We start from the raw sequence: 12,526 nt of genomic DNA, 5'->3' as shown, positions 1-12,526 counted from the left end.
CCCAAGCAGAAGGTGACCCTTGGAGTCTCCATCTCAAGCCACAGCCTTGAGAGCTGGAACAGACACCACATAATGGGGATGCACTCCCAAAGCCAAGCTGGGCTTCCTGCAATTTGGCCATCTTGCTCCTGGAAGAGCAGACACTTTGTGTGGACACTAAAAATACTGCAGTCAGAGCTGAGGTGCTCTGGGCAGGGTCTGTGGCTCTTGTGAGTGGACACAGCATACGCCTCACAAAGTATGCATGCTGCATGCCCAGAACAGAGGCTGAAATTTGTGCCCCATGCATTCAGACACTTTTCCTGCTGCCACATTTTCTGGCCTCCACATTCAGTGGCTCCACCCACAGTTTAAGAGGCCAAAGTTCATACACTTCTCCAGGCAAGGAGACATCCTTGTGTGATCAATATGTTTCAGCAAATGCCCCTGAATGGCTCTTCTGAGTGACACTCTCATCTTCTGACATCCACTGACCAGATGTCTCTCCTACCTGGATGGAAGAGGAGCTGTGGAGGCCTCACTGATGTGTGCGTCCGTGAAAGCAACCTTGAGATGCTACATAAAAGGGGACAAGACTGAGTCACGTGGGCAGAGAGCAGGAGGAGGGGGGACTGGAGATGACCATGGGAGAGAAACAATAGAATGTTTATGCCTCACATCTTTTAAAAAGCACAACAGTAGCCAGAGATGTGACTGACTCAAGTGTGGCCTCCACTTGTCAGGACCAGCAGCACCTCTGTGGTTTTGGTAGAGGGGCCCGGTGGTGGCCTGACTCCCCAGCCCATGAAGCAACAGCAGAGTGTGGGAAAGACCCGCCACCATAGGTCATATTCTGTTTTCTGGCAAGCTGTTGGCTTCTGTTACACCCAACACTAACTACACCAAAGCGTTTATTTCCAAAGATGCAGAATAAGTAATTTAGAGTCATTTTTCCCCTTGGTGTTGGGAAAATTGTCACCTGATGAAATGGGTGTAGGGTGAGCACAGGAAGCATGTTTGGGGGTTCCTGGTCACCTGTGGAACAGGTTTTTGATGACTTTCCTAGGGCTGAGGCTCCTGCATTGCTGAGAATAAATATTAAGTGGTGGATACTGACTTGTCCTTTGGACAGTTGTGACCACCTCTCTCCTTCACCTCTGTGGGTATGCTTGCCATGTTGTGAATCCTTTTGTAGTTGCTTTGGGGTTCATGTACAACTCTAATTTTAATGTGAGCTCAGCCACCTAATGTACCTTCCCATGTCCACTCCAATTAGATACAAGTGACACTGGGTCCAGGTACCTCTTTAGAAGTCATGGCTACCAGATGGAGGATGGGTAGGAAGGAGATGAAACTAACTTCTTATTTGCTTTTCCAGCTGGGTTCCCATCATTCATTCATTGGTCAATGGCTGCCCAGGTCATGCTAGAGTCCTCCACTCCAGAGAAGCCCATGGCTGTACCTTTTATTGAATGTGTTGATTATTGTAAAAGCAGCAAGATGTGAACACTTTATTTGCTCACAGAGTTGGACACAAAGAGCCTCCTGACTTTCAAGAGTGTGGAAGAAACTCTTTGGGTATTTTGATAACTAATGTGTTCCTTGAGCATAGTGTGTGTGTGTGTGTGTGTGTGTTGAATTTGATATGTAAAAAGCTTAAGGTCTCTCTATATATCTCTGCTTTTTCTAGGTGGGGCCATCTCGCTCATTAACTCAGTCACATCAGGTAGCCTAGAACATTCCCAAGCTCACATAGAATCAATGACAATAACCAGTCACTCTGTGTGTGGCTAATGATCCTATGAATATGCCCAACACAGAACCATAGAATCACTTCAATATTATGAGACATGGGGATGCTTGGCTTTTATAACTTGACTGCACAGTTCTCAGCATGAACTTAGTAGATGACATCGTGTCACCGCATAGGGGGTTGGGCACATCTGGCTGTAGTGTTTAAAGGGCTCTGCACTGGCTTCACTAGCTCCTCACAACCACTCTCAGGGCTGTAGTGAAGAAACCCTGAGGCCCGCTGTCTGGGTACCTTGAATCAAAGCACTGTGATTCCAAAGCTGCCTCTGGCACAGTACTTGGCTTCCTCTTCCTCATCTGCAAGTAGAATCCTTGGGGCTCCTGCCTCATAGCCCTGATAAGGTGTTTTCATGTATAAAGCGTAGAGGAGAATACCTGCCCAGTGAACATCAACAACCATCATTGTTAATGTCAATGCAGCAATAAAAATAGTACTACTGTAGTAAGAATTATAATTATTTCAGTGTACAGGCTGAGTGTCACTAGCCTCAAAAATCAAGACTCTGAAATGCTCTCAAATCTGCATCATTCTTCTCGTTGACACATTACCTGTGACCGAAAAGCCAGCATGCCCTCTTGTGTTAAGAAATCAAAAGAACTGAATATATGAGCTATATTACCTGGAGGTTGTTTGTATGAGGCACAGATCAAACATAAATAAAATTCATTGTCGGACTCGGGTCCCAGCCCCAAGGTATCTCACCATGCATATTTAAATATTTCAGAGCCCATTCCCAATGGTCAAAGAGCTTAAATAGGTATGGTCCCAAGGGTCTTGCACAAAGCCTACCTTATCTGTGACAGCAACATGTGGGTGTTCATTGAGGTCTTACTAGTATATTTTTGTACATGGTATCTTAAATGTGGTGGGCTTTAACAGAGGCAGTGCAGCTTGCCTGAGAAGAAATCCAGTTTGGCTTAAAAACAGTGACTCGTTGGCATAGTGGTCGATTTTCTCCACAGACCAAAGAGCAGAAAGTCAGTTTTAGCCGGAAGTGCAGAACCTTCTAGAAGCCCTGTGTCCTGCCTGTCCACCTACCAGCGGAGCCTTTCTGATGGGTGAAGGTCTCAGTCAGCCCCAGGAGCAGAAGCATTTCCATAATTACCACGAGAGGGCGCCACAGAGCCTTGGGGTGATGCCAAGTGGCATCTTGGCTCTGCGTTGGCACATTCAGGCATGATTTTCTCCCTGGCCTCTTGGCTTTCCTCTCTCGAGGCTCCTCGCCCACGGGACTGCTTTCTCTTCCTCTTGACGTCACCCTTCTACACAAGCAGGAAATTGTGTTCATTGGAAAAAAAGCAGACTGGCACACAGTCGGACAACTAAAAGGTTACAAATAACACCAGAAAAGCAAGAGCTGTTCATTAAAACAAGTTACTAAAACGAAAGGGAACAGAGAACACAGAAACGATTTTTTTTTTTTTAACGTCCTGGGTTTGCATGGATCTACTGAGTTCAAAATAAGATGCGAATTTTTCCCAAGCACTTCCTCATAGTTTAAAGCCTGTGAGGGCCCTCATGGATGGTTGAGGCCGGTGTGTTAGCTCAAAACTTGGAGTCTGACTTCTGCACCTCCACACCGTCTTGCTTGTGGGATTAGTTAAGAGATGAAAACGCTGCCTGAGGCCTGATTGCACCGAATGGTTTTTGAACCATTACCCAACTCTTCCTCATCTTAAATGCTTGGTTTTTTTTTGTTTGTTTGTTTTTTTTTCATAGTGACACTATTTATCGTGCTGAGAGAAGGGGTTAAATCTGAAGGACAGCAATAAAGAGAAAGGAGAGAAATGAGGGGCTCCGATCCACCAGAAGATAAGAACTTGGACCTGGAGTGTCCCCCAGCTACCCAGCACTATGAATAAGTCCAGCCATGGATGTCAGTGTGAAAAACAATCCATTCGCAGGGTAGAAAAGCATGCACTGCCTATCAACCTCATGGTTTTCTAACTTCTCTATCCACATTAATCATGTAAAATAATGGAATTCTCTATGACACCTTCATACATGTATCTGTTACATCCATTAACCACATTAGCTCCCCCTCACTTCCTATGACCACACTCTAATTCCCTTTTTAAGAAATGAATCATCCTGGTGCATTTTCAGAGGGAGGTTCCCTCAGAGCTCTTCAGAGAATCCCAGATACACAGGGGCCACTCGGACCCTGTCTCCCCTCACTGACAGCTGATATCTGTTTGACTAAGCACTGGGGAGTTCATCCTAGGGCTGAGAAGTCACAGGCAGCCTGCTACATGAAATAGCCCTCTTACCAGAAAAGAGGGGAAAGTCAAGTGCCAGAATACTAATTAGATAAGGCTTGCTGTCCTGAACCAATAGGATGGGGCAGGGGACAGTGATAGACACTGCAAGACTCTATCTCCTGGAAGAACTCAGGTATATAAATGCTACAGTTTTGTCCCAAGTCTGCAGGCCGCCATTTTTGCCTTTTCTCTAGGCTGATGCCTGACTTTGCAAGGCTGTGACATGCACTGCTTTCTTGCCGCTATTCTGGGCTTCCTGGATTCTTATTATGAAGTGAGGGTCATTGTTTCCCTCACCTTCATCTTCCCACAAAGTCACCTTTCTGCTTCATATCCTTTTGCAAACTCTAGGTCCCATATGAAAGAGATTCCATGACATTCATCTTCCTGTGTCTGGCTGCTTCCCAAACACCATGATCTCCAGTCCCATCCATCTCCCTGCAAACAGCATAATTGAGTTCTTCTGCTATGTGTATAGTGTGCATTCTGCAACCGTTCTGGTGACGGGTGCCTGCTGCCTTCCTGGCTTCTTCCTGCTGCTCTAGCGTAGATTCTATAGAGCAGGTCTATACTGAGCACTGGCCTCACATCTTCCCAGAACTACAGTCACATATGGAGTCTTGCCAAGCTTTTGAGATGATACCACCATCAGGATAATGAAATCCAGATGGAAAGGGGGCTGAATGTCCACACACTGGCTACTTGCTTGGAGCAGAAATTGGTTCTTACTTGCTAGTCTGACAAAAATGATGATATATATTTTCAAATGAGTGTCAATCAAATAACACCACAATTTTGTTTCCAAATGTGAGGACAGAACCTTCTTTCAGGGACATCTGTCATTTCTCACAGTCAGTTTAATTTTTCATTGAGGAAAGATAGGGAATAAAAAACAAACACCAACCAGTCCCAGGTCCCCAGCAGAATCCGGGGCTACATCTCATGTGATGCCTCCACCTCCCACCCTGTCCAGCCAGAAGACTTGGGCTATGGGGTTAAATGGCAGGGAACAGGATGAACTAGATGTCCATACTCCAAACCTAGCCTCCTTACAGTAGGAAACAGCACACCAGAGAAAGGCATGTTCAAACAAGGGCACAGTCACTTGTGCATATCCCTGGTCTGGGCCCAGCTGGAGTCTGACCTGGAGAATGACAGGCAGTGTCCTTTCCTGGGGTGCTTGGAGGCAGAACTACACACATAGCTGAGAGTGGGGAATTCTGCTTCTTAGTCTAAGCCCTCCAGGGCAACCCCTGGTCTCCGTTTCTTATAAACTGTCCTCTCAGGGGTGGTTAGACAACAGCCTTAAGCTAAACAGCAGCAGCTGTGTGAGAACCCCAGGATGGGGAGAAACCCAGGGCTTTGAGGTCCTTCCCAAATTAGGAATCTGCTGTGGATGACCAGGAGACTGTGAAGTCCTTGCATTATGGCAACTCGTAGGATCTCCAAATGCATTCTGGGTAGGTGTGCCCTCAATGTTCCAACCTTCAAGGGCCCAGAAAAACTAACTCTCCTTGAGCTGAGAGGGCCCTTGGCCATTGAGCTCCAACCCCTTGGCAGCATTCAGTGGCCAGGACACGAAGCTGGCTTTGTGTGTTTGCCATCCAAAGAACAGAAAGGAATTTTCCACTTTCTTCATCTTGAAACACATCCTGTATTCACTCACCAGACAAGCATGTGTCGGGGAAAAGTTTATAAATGGAAAGCAGGGCCAAGAGCTGGGGAAAGGTCAGCTGTGACATTGCAGAAAGCCATCTGAGTCACCGCAGGGTCCCACACATGGGTAGAGGAAACTCAGATTCAACCCCCACCTAGAGTTCCCCACTCATCTCCCTGGGATAGCGCGGGGTCAACCAAGAGCTTCCACATAAGCATCTTCTGTTTGTCTATGGCTTGCTTTTTCAAGACAGGGCCTCGTTATGTAACCACCTTGAGCTCACAATCCCCCTGCCTCAGGCTCTCTGACATTGGGATTACAGTCTGCACCATCACACTCAGCTTGCATCAGCTTGCATGTATATAGATAGATAGATAGATAGATAGATAGATAGATAGATAGATAGGTAGGTAGGTAGGTAGATAGATAGATAGATAGATAGATAGATAGATAGTTTGATAGATAGATAGATATTTCCAATTAGTCTTCTGGAGAAAGATCATACCTACCTGGACCCCCTAGGGCATATGCCTCAGTCTCTCCTCAGGCCACTTTCACAGACAAACCATGGTGAACAGACCACAAGAAAGTGGATTTTGTGGCTGCCTTAGTCACTACAGAGTAACCCAGGACTCAGCACCTGTATTTCACCTTATCTCTGACATGCTCACCACTCTCAGCCCCATCTCTGGGTCAGCTCTAGATACACAGCAGCACAGAGACTCCCCTGCAACAGGAATTTCCGCTGACACCCTGTAGCTCTGCACCAGGTCCCTCTGGCCTAGCATGCAGGAATGAACATTGCCACTCCCCTTCACACAACCTGCCTCTGTGCAGTAACTACTGAACACAGGGCCCCTCTTTCTTATGGACATTGAAACCAGCTCCTGGTAAACAGATAAGCTGTATTTCAGTTGCAAAGCCAAACCAATTCAAGTACTTTCTTTCTGCCACATTGCCATCCTACTATGCTGTTAAAAGTTAGCAGAAATTTCAAACATGAATGTTTCCATGAAATGGAAAATAACACGGGAATTTCTGAGCATGAAAAATGGCAAGCATTTGGTGTGAGCTTTATACTTCCACTTCCTGCTCCGTTAAGACATTTATGTGGTGTGTGCCTAATGTGTGTAATGTATGTTGGGGCATCTGTATGTGTATAGGTCACAGGACAGCTTTGTGGAGTCAGTTCTCTCCCTGCATCTTACAGAGATTCTTAGGGTACACTCAGCTCACCAGGCTTGCACCCTTTGATTTACCTCACCAGCCCCAATTCTTTGTCTTTACAATCTTGCTGTGTGTTTAATTGTTGAAATGGGTTTTTTGAGTAATTTTGGTTAGCAAACAAAATAATAAAATTTTTACTATTTTTATGACATTTTTATACATGCATATCTTTACATTTGTTTGTATTCACCATATGGAATCCTCTTCTGTCCCCCCCTTTCTGCCTGCCAGTCGCCCCTAAAATAGACCTAATTCTGATTTTATGGCATATATGTTGTATATATAAGAGAATTATAGATTCCCCCATCTTTACCCTCTCTTATTTCCCCCACACCTCGTAGAGGCCCCCTTCTATTTTTATGGCTTATGTTCTGAAAACATGAATTCTGCATGTAAGAGAAAACATGCACTATGTGTCCCTCTGGATCTAAATTCTTTTGCAAAGCATGAGAATCCACAATTCTATCCATTTTCCTGCGGATGACATGATTTCATTCTTCTTCACAGCTGGATAAAGCTCCCCTATGAATGTACCACTTTTCTCCCTCTCTGTCATGGGTGTTCCAGTTGCTTCTGAATCTTGGCTGTTGTAAACACTGCAACCACAAACACGGAGGCACCAGTGTCTCTGGAGTGTGCTAGCCGAGATTTCTTTGTGTACATGCCCAAGAGAGGGACAGCTGGGTCACGTAGTAGGCCTGTTTGGTTTTTGTTGTTGTTGTTTGTTTGCTTGCTTGCTTTTGAAGAGCCTCCACATCGATTTCCATAGTCATTGCACCAAGTTTACATTCCCACCCCCACATGCATGAGGGCCCCTATTCTGCCCTCTCACAACTATCCAAGATGCAAGAGTGAAAGAATATGCACTGAATAGCAGAAAGGTGTGTTCTAATAACTGCCTTGTGGACACAATCAAGTGATGGAGTAGCTTGAATGGAAGGAATTCCCAGGCGTTCCCACCAGCCCTCCACTAGGATTCAGCATCACCTTTGATGTGGTAACTGATGATCTCTATTCTAGGTGTAGAGCTAGAAGTATTTTGTATCCATGAGGAATTCATCTTAGACTCTCCAGTGGATGCCTGGAACTAAGAATAATACCAAACCCTATACACCCGTATACACACACATAAATATATACATAACGACTTTCCTCTATGATCACACCAATGATACACTTTAACTTAAAATTTTGATACAGTAAGAGATTAATAACAATATCTACAAAACAGAACAATTTATAAAATTGCATTTATATACTGCAACCAAAGTCACATGAATGTGGTCTCTCCTGAGCTTTCCCCTGCTATACTGATCCTTCTTAGGCTGATGATATGATATTTAAAGGAAGAACCTGAATTACCAGCATGACTATGCTCACACTTTGGAGCCATCACTAGGTGAAATAAGAATTACAAGAACCCAAGCTATTGAGTGTCTAACTGGTGGGTAGCATATACAGTGCAGATACTTTATTTAGACAAAGAGGTGGTTCCTAAGAATGGCATGGAGCTTAAAAACTTAGTTACTCTTTACTTCTGGAATTTTCCATTTGATTGTTTCAGAACGCAGTGACTGAAACCAAGAAGAGAGAATCATTGATGAGAGCAGACCATTCTACAAATGCTACTTAAAGCTTTTTCTCTACCACCACTACCCCAAACAAGAATGCCTCTGCACCCCTGCTACAGAAACTCTGAAGGTAACATAGTCCTATAGGGAAATTGCCAGGACTGCCCTTCAAAATGCTGCAAGTTCCTCCTCTCCAGAACCAAAAGCAAACAATCAGGAGAGTAGGTGAGAGGGCCACTAGGAATGGAACCTTATGAATGTCCAGGGGATCAGGAAGAGCTGCGATGCTTACCTAACAGGGGCAGGACAGTAGCTATCAGGGAAGTCAGGCAGCCTGCACCCCACCTAGCTTACACAACATGGGGAAGAGACATATAGTCCATAAGTCCCCATGCAAGGTCAGGAACATACCACCTCCAGTGTGTGTGTGTGTGTGTGTGTGTGTGTGTGTGTGTGTGTGTGTACATGCTCAAGAAAGAGAGACAGACAGACAGAGTGACTGACTGACTGACTGACTGACTTTAAGAAATTAGCAGAAGGTCTAGGATTTCTTAAAGCCATGCCTACTGAGTGGCTGAGTTCCCCTCATGCAATTATTGCTTTCCCTAACCTTCAAAGTTCTTTCAGGCATATCTAATTGATCTCTGAGTGATGCATTTGTCATGGCATACCATATTTCCCACATCGTTTCTATTGCTCAGGCCCGTCACTAAATGAGGAGAGTCAGGGAGGCTAGTCAGCATCTCAGCAGCCCTCATCTCCTCCCCCTCTTCACTGCCCCTTCCCCATCCTGCCCCCACCCACTCCCCCACTTGTGTACATGAAGGTGGTGGGGTTTACCCTGAAGACTCCCAGGAAGAAGCAGGGCCCTAGGCAATAGTTGAGCTTCAGTTGACTTCAGGAAGCCCTATGTTAAAGGTTTGTCTCAGATATGTATCCTAGGAACTTGTGCCAAGAGACCAATAATTGATACACAGTCTCATTCCCTGACCCTGTTTATCTTTAAAAAAAAAAATCCTTAGCACCCTGGAAGAATGCATTTATGAAACATAAGACACATTCAGGGCATTCTTGGACCTAAATATTAAATCCCACGTGTATGCAAGTACTATCAGTTTGTTCACCATTGGGCAAGACCACACAGAACAAAACTCTATAAACTCCCCAAGCTGTGAGCAAGTGAAGAGAAATCAGAGGCCACCCTGCGTGCTTCCGGAATTCGGTTTCCAGATTTTTACAGGAGGAGCCACACAGTTCTGTAGCAGCAAAAGCAAATGTTGAAGTTAAAAGACGTGTTGAGATTCAAACAGCAAAGTCAGGAACGCCAAGGAAGGTAAATAGGAATGCTTGCAGCCAAGCCTGAGGCAGCCACGCTGACCACATGAGAAAAAGAACCATATTGTTGGCAAAACAACAAGGTCAGTCTTGGCAGGCTTTGGCTGATCCTCACTGAGCCCCCATGAGGAACATGCTGTGTCTTCACAGCTGCAACAGAGAAAAGCCTCCACCGAGTCCAGGACCAGGAAGGAGATCACTCCAGATTACCCTGTAATTACCCAAGGAAAATTGTAGTTTTCTTGGTAACTGATAGGAGTTAGCTGTTAATTTCCCATGTCCAGAACAGGCAGTGGTCCCTGGTAAAGTACCAGCTGGTCAGGTAAAGGTGAGGACAAAGAAAGCACGGCTTAATTAAACATCTAGAACACCTAGCCGAGATCAAGAGAGAATGAATTAAGGTGACCATGACATAGGTTTAGTCCCTGATTGGGCAAACAGCCTGTGGTCATCTCCCTGTGTAGGCCAAGGGGACATGCAAAGAGTATCTAGCCGCCCCCCATTGGCTGCATCTATGGTACACCAGAGAATTAACCAATCTTGATAGAAACCACATTAATCATTACCCAGCTTCTGACATGAGTCCTATACAAAATTTTAAAAATATAAAAATAAAAATAAAAACCCTTAGGCAAAGAGCTTGATGACAGCTCCCTCCTTCCCACTCTTGAAGGTCCAGTCTCCCCTGCCCTCTTCTTAGGAAAACAGCTTGTGCTTGCTCACTACTCCATTTTCATTGTTTTTGTTTCTCATCTGTATAAAGTAACAAACTTGAGAGTCACTGTCTCAGGCTGACTTTTGGTGACCATTGATTTTTTTTTTCCAGCACCTTACTCTCTGGGTCAAGTCCAGAGGTCAAGGAAGGCCCCATCCCTCTCAGAGATCTGCATAATTCCAACCAGCAGCCCGTGTCATGGGACTGGCTTACCTTCCGAGGGATCTAATCTCGTCAGTGGTTCTCTGCTACAGGGTCCCAGGGGTCTCCAATTACTCACTTCACTTCTCTGGACCTCAGATTTCTTCCCGGAGAAATGAGAACCACTTGGTACAGAGGGTGAGTGTTCTTATCTTTTTCCTGACTGGTATACATAGTCATGGGTACGAACAGATGAGGCCAAGATTCTGGACATACCAGGAGGCGCCACAATAGCCATCTTTATCTGTGGTCTCATGTTCTGAGGTTTTAGCTACTCAGTCAACCCAGGTGTGGTAGCCTCACATCGACACAGATTGGCAAGAGCCTTCAGAATGGTAAACTGTTCCATGAAGAGACAGAGAGTCCATGTTCACATATATTTTATGACTGTCTATATCACTAGAAATGTTTGTTTTGTTCTCACTACTGTTTATCTGTTTCTAAAGTGTACATTCAATATACATTTATATATTAAATATGTAAATGTTCATACATGTTTGAAAAATGTGGCATATGCTGAATTCAGCACTATCCAGTTTGAAGAACCCACTGTGTTTCTTGCACCAACTCCACTGCAGATAATGGGAGATGGCTGTACCCCAGTAGACTTGAAACTCATTTGTGACACACTAGTTGGGGAGCTCTAGGCTAGATGGCTCATCAAACATGACTAAACTTCGATTAATTCTTAGGAAGACTCCAAATGACTCACTTCCTGATCACTGGCCTGTCACACAGAATTCTGTAAAAATTATGCCATTACCTGCTTTATAAATACAATAGCAAAGGGAAGTTTGGGGTTGTGGATCCCATGGGCCTGCTGTAAATCTCACTGAAAGGCTGTAAGAAGCCACCACCTTCTGTAAGTATAGTCAAGAGGGTATGGTTATGCACATGGTCACCGTGGCATCAAATGATCAACAGGGAGTCACTGTCAAAGAGACTGGGGATCCCTGATGTAGAATGTGCCTTGTCCATCTTTAAAATATGGGTCTGTGTTTTCACAATTCCCACATGAAAGCAACGGCCTACAAATAAGAATGTATTCAACTCCAGAGCACGTGCCAGATGTTCAAACATATGAGGTGGTAATTCCTTTGAGCAACGGAGCTTTTGTGTTTCATTAAAATATTCTTTAATAAAACTATCAATGTGCTGATGTAACACATTCATGTTTTAGCACCCATAATACACCTTTTTTTAATGTTAAACAAAAGGAAAATCAAGGCCTGTTGGCGAGATGAAAGCTTTCTGACTGAAAAAGAAAATCAAGGTTAAAAGAATTTGTTACAATTGGCCTCACAGAAGTCAGGGAGTTTCAGAAAACAGTCTTCAGATGATATATATATATTTTTTTTCTGACAGTATTGACTAATGTCCCATAAATGTAACCAGAAGAAATGAAATAAATGAATAGCCTCTAGAAAATACATTTCCTAAAATGTGTGGGCAAGGGCATGTCAAGCAGCCTCACAGAGAAGACACAGGGCAAAGTCTCCCTGCCTGACACAGCCTCAGCCACTGCTCCCTGAATCTATCAGAGGGAAATAACCAGGGAAGTAAGAGTCCAAATCTAAATGGGGTGAGATGTTTCCCAAGTCTTCACCAAAGAACCAGTTGTTGATCACTCACCCAAAAATGTCCAGATTGCACTGCCTGGAAATCGTCCAGGCAGATATGTTACCACCTGTGCCTAGAGGTACCACCCGGTGTGTCCAGGACTCACTAGGCACTGTGTCCTGGGCTCCACACAAGAAAGGCTGAGTT

General features: G+C 44.7%; 1 long non-coding RNA gene across 1 annotated transcript in view; it reads left to right on the top strand.

Annotated features, from left to right (window-relative positions):
• Nucleotides 1-12,526, top strand: part of LOC118569357 — a 40,856-nt gene that overhangs the window by 24,111 nt on the left and 4,219 nt on the right. Inside the window, exons 2-3 of the long non-coding RNA XR_004943070.1 lie at nucleotides 8,502-8,638; nucleotides 10,670-10,897. This is a non-coding gene — a long non-coding RNA (uncharacterized LOC118569357). The remainder of the gene's footprint in view (nucleotides 1-8,501; nucleotides 8,639-10,669; nucleotides 10,898-12,526) is intronic.

This window comes from Onychomys torridus, chromosome 18, assembly GCF_903995425.1.
Source record: "Onychomys torridus chromosome 18, mOncTor1.1, whole genome shotgun sequence".
NCBI lineage: Eukaryota > Metazoa > Chordata > Mammalia > Rodentia > Cricetidae > Onychomys > Onychomys torridus.
Note: the sequence above shows the minus strand (reverse complement) of the source record. Positions and strands in the feature narration are given on the sequence as shown.